The 4,253-nt window shown below is 33.7% G+C and overlaps 1 non-coding gene across 1 annotated transcript; it reads left to right on the top strand.

The window, feature by feature from the left end:
• The first annotated feature begins 1,384 nt into the window (after window positions 1-1,384).
• LOC112746189 (small nucleolar RNA R71) lies at window positions 1,385-1,488 on the top strand. Its single transcript, XR_003174084.1, has one exon. It is a non-coding gene; the product is annotated as a small nucleolar RNA R71 (small nucleolar RNA).
• The last annotated feature ends 2,765 nt before the right edge of the window (window positions 1,489-4,253 follow it).

Below are 4,253 nucleotides of genomic sequence, written 5' to 3'. Positions count from 1 at the left end.
CTTCCTAGTCTCTATGATTATGAAGTCAGCAGGGATGTAATAGCCTTCAACCTTCACTAAGACATCCTCTACAAGTCCATAAGCCTGTTTCCTTAAATTGTCTGCCATCTCTAGTGAGATTCTTGCAGCTTGCACCTCAAAGATCCCTAGTTTCTCCATTACAGAGAGTGGCATAAGATTTATACTTGACCCAAGGTCACACAGAGCCTTCTTAAAGGTCATGGTGCCTATGGTACAAGGTATTAAAAACTTTCCAGGATCATGTTTCTTTTGAGGTAATTTCAGTTGAACCAGATCATTCAGTTTATTGATGAGCAATGGGGGTTCATCCTCCCAAGTCTCATTACCAATTAACTTGGCATTCATCTTCATGATTGCTCCTAGATACTGAGCAACTTGCTCTTCAACAATGTCTTCATCCTCTTCAGAGGAAGAATACTCATCAGAGCTCATGAATGGCAATAGTAAGTTCAGTGAAATCTCTATAGTCTCTATATGAGCCTCATATTCCTTTGGTTCCTCATTAGGGAACTCCTTGGAGGCCAGTGAACGTCCATTGAGGTCTTCCTCACTGGAAATCACTGCCTTTTCTTTCTCTCCAGGTTCAGCCATGTTGGTTATAGTTATGGCCTTGCACTCTCTTTTTGGATTCTCTTCTATATTGCTTGGGAGAGTACTAGGAGGGAGTTCAGTAACTCTTTTACTCAGCTGACCCACTTGTGCCTCCAAATTTCTAATGGAGGACCTTGCTTCAGTCATAAAACTGAGAGTGGTCTTAGATAGATCAGAGACTACAATTGCTAAGTCAGAGTGGCTCTGTTTAGAATTCTCTGTCTGTTGCTGAGAAGATGATGAAAAAGGTTTGTTATTGCCAAACCATGCTCTTCCACCATTATTATTATTGAAGCCTTGATTAGGCTTCTGTTGATCCTTCTATGAGAGATTAGGATGATTCCTCCATGAAGGATTGTAGGTGTTTCCATAGGATTCTCCCATGTAATTCACCTCTGCCATTGCAGGATTCTCAGGGTCATAGGCTTCTTCTTCAGAGGAAGCCTCCTTAGTACTGCCTGATGCAGCTTGCATTCCAGACAGACTCTGAGAAATCATATTGACTTGCTGAGTCAATATTTTGTTCTGAGCCAATATTGCATTCAGAGTATCAATCTCAATAACTCCTTTCTTCTGAGTTGTCCCATTATTCACAGGATTCCTTTCAGAAGTATACGTGAACTGGTTATTTGCAACCATTTCAATGAGTTCCTGGGCTTCTGCAGGCGTCTTCTTCAGATGAAGAGATCCTCCAGCAGAGTGGTCCAATGACATCTTGGACAATTTAGACAGACCATCATAGAATATACATATGATGCTCCATTCTGAAAACATGTCAGAAGGACACCTTCTGATCAATTGCTTGTATCTTTCCCAAGCTTCATAGAGGGATTCACCTTCCTTCTGTCTGAAGGTTTGGACTTCCACTCTAAGCTTGCTCAATTTTTGAGGTGGAAAGAATTTGGCCAAGAAAGCATTGACCAACTTTTCCCAAGAGTTCAGGCTATCTTTAGGTTGTGAGTCTAACCATGTCCTAGCTCTGTCTCTTACAGCAAAGGGGAAAAGCATAAGTCTGTAGACCTCAAGATTAACCCCATTGGTCTTAACAGTATCACAGATCTCCAAGAATTCAGCTAAAAACTGATGAGGATCTTCCAATGGAAGTCCATGAAACTTGCAATTCTGCTGCATCAGAGAAACTAATTGAGGCTTAAGCTCAAAGTTGTTTGCTCCAATTGCAGGAATTGAGATGCTCCTTCCACAGAAGTCAGAAGAGGGTGCAATAAAGTCACCAAGCATCTTCCTTGCATCTCCACCATTGTTGTTGGGTTCGGCCATCTCTTCTTCTTTTTCGAAAAATTCTGTCAGGTCCTCTCCAGAGTGTTGTGCTTTATCTTCTCTTAGCTTCCTCTTTAGAGTCCTTTCAGGTTCCGGATCAGCTTCAACAAGAATGTTCTTATCCTTGCTCCTGCTCGTATGAAAAAGAAGAGAACAGAAAAGAATAGGAATCCTCTATGTCACAGTATAGAGATTCCTTTATGTGAGTAGAAGAATAAAAGAGTAGAATGAAGAAGAGAAAAGATGAAGAATTTGAACACAGAGAGGGGGAGAGGGTTCGAATTATAAGAAGAAGGGAAGTGTTAGTAAATAAATAAATAAATAGAAAGAGATGAGAGAGAGAGAGAATTCGAATTTTAAATTAAAATAAAAGAAAAATATTTTTGTTTTTATTTTAATTATTGGTTAGCATTCGAAAATTAAGGGAAGAAATAAAATAAAATTTGAAAACTAAATAAATTAATTAATTAAAAAGATTTTTGAAAAAGTGGTTAGTGATTTTCGAAAATTGGAGAGAGAAAAGTAGTTAGGTGGTTTTCAAAAAGATTTGATTGAAATAGTAAACTTTTAAAATCAAACAAAAACTTAAGTGGTTAATTGAAAAAGATTTGAAAATCAATTTTGAAAAGATAAGAAGTTAGAAAAGATTTTGAAATTGATTTTGAAAAATATATGATTGAAATTTTATTTTGAAAAAGATTTGATTTTTGAAAATAAAGTTGATTATTTGACTAATAAGAAACTAAAAGATATGATTCTAGAATTTAAAGATTGAACCTTTCTTAATAGGCAAGTAACAACTTGAAAATTTTTGAATCTAAACATTAAATGTTAGTAATAAATTCGAAAATATGAAATAAAAATAAAAAAAGATTTTGAAAATTAATTTTTAAAATTTTCGAAAATATGAAGAAAAAATGAAAAAGATTTTATTTTTGAAAAAGATTTGCAAAAGATAAAATTTTTAATTTGAAATTTTGACTTGATTAACAAGAAACAATTAAATTTTAAAACTTTTTGACTAAATCAATTCAAAATTTCGAAATTTATGAGCAAAATAAAGGGAAAGATATATTTTTTATTGTTGAATTTTTATGAGGAGAGAGAAAAACAACTAAATGATGCAAAACATAAAAATTATGAATAAAAAAAACAAGAAAAATATGCAAGAACACTTTGAATGTCAAGATGAACACTAAGAACACTTTGAAGATCATGATGAACACCAAGAACATGTTTTTAAAAATTTTTAAGAAAATAAAAATATGCAAGACACCAAACTTAAAAAAATTTTTAAACTTTAGACACTAATAATTCAAGAATGCATATGAAAAACAAGAAAAGACGTAAAACAAGAAAATGTAAAGATCAAACAAAGACAATCATCAAGAACAACTTGAAGATCAATGAAGGACACATGCATGAATTTTCGAAAATTTTAAGAAAATTAAAAAGATGCAATTGACACCAAACTTAAAATTTGACACTAGCCTCAAATAAGAAACACAATTTTTGGTTTTTATGATTTTATGAAAATTTTTTTGTATTTTTCGAAAATTGTTTTAAAAAAGAAAATAAAGAAATTCAAAATTGTTTTTACGAATTCCAGAAATCATGCAATGTTCTAAAGCTTCAGTCTAAAAAGATTAGATATGGCTAGCCAAGCTTCAGCAGGACATTATATACAACAGCCAAATTGATGGGAATCAACCAGCTTCTGTGATGATAAAAGCTTCATCTGAAACTGTAGAATTCATTCTTAAAAATGCTGAAGAATTTTTAGAAAACTAAACATATTTTATTTTGTTCTTAAGAAAAAAAAATTTATTTATTTTTTTTAAAATTAAAACAAAAAACTTTAAACATAAAATAAAAATACATAATCTGAGCAACAAGATAATCGTCAGTTGTCCAAACTCGAACAATCCCCGGCAACGGCGCCAAAAACTTGGTGCACGAAATTGTGATCTCAATGGTGCCAACAACTTGGTACGCACAATTGTAATCTCAACTCTTTTTCACAACTTCGCACAATTAACCAGCAAGTGCACTGGGTCGTCCAAGTAATAAACCTTACGTGAGTAAGGGTCGATCCCACGGAGATTGTCGGCTTGAAGCAAGCTATGGTCATCTTTGTAAATCTCAGTCAGGCAGATTCAATTGGTTATGAGATTTTGATAATTAAAATATAAATAAAATATAAAATAAGATAAAGTTACTTATGTAATTCATTGGTGGGAATTTCAGATAAGCGACTGGAGATGCTTTGTTGCTTCTGAACCTCTGCTTTCCTATTGCCTTCTTCCAACCATGCGTTACTTCCTTCCATGGCAAGCTGTATGATCCTTTCGGATGAAAACAAA

Source organism: Arachis hypogaea, chromosome 14, assembly GCF_003086295.3.
Source record: "Arachis hypogaea cultivar Tifrunner chromosome 14, arahy.Tifrunner.gnm2.J5K5, whole genome shotgun sequence".
Lineage (NCBI taxonomy): Eukaryota > Viridiplantae > Streptophyta > Magnoliopsida > Fabales > Fabaceae > Arachis > Arachis hypogaea.
The sequence above is the reverse complement of the archived record's forward strand: the minus strand, read 5'-3'. Positions and strand labels throughout refer to the sequence as shown.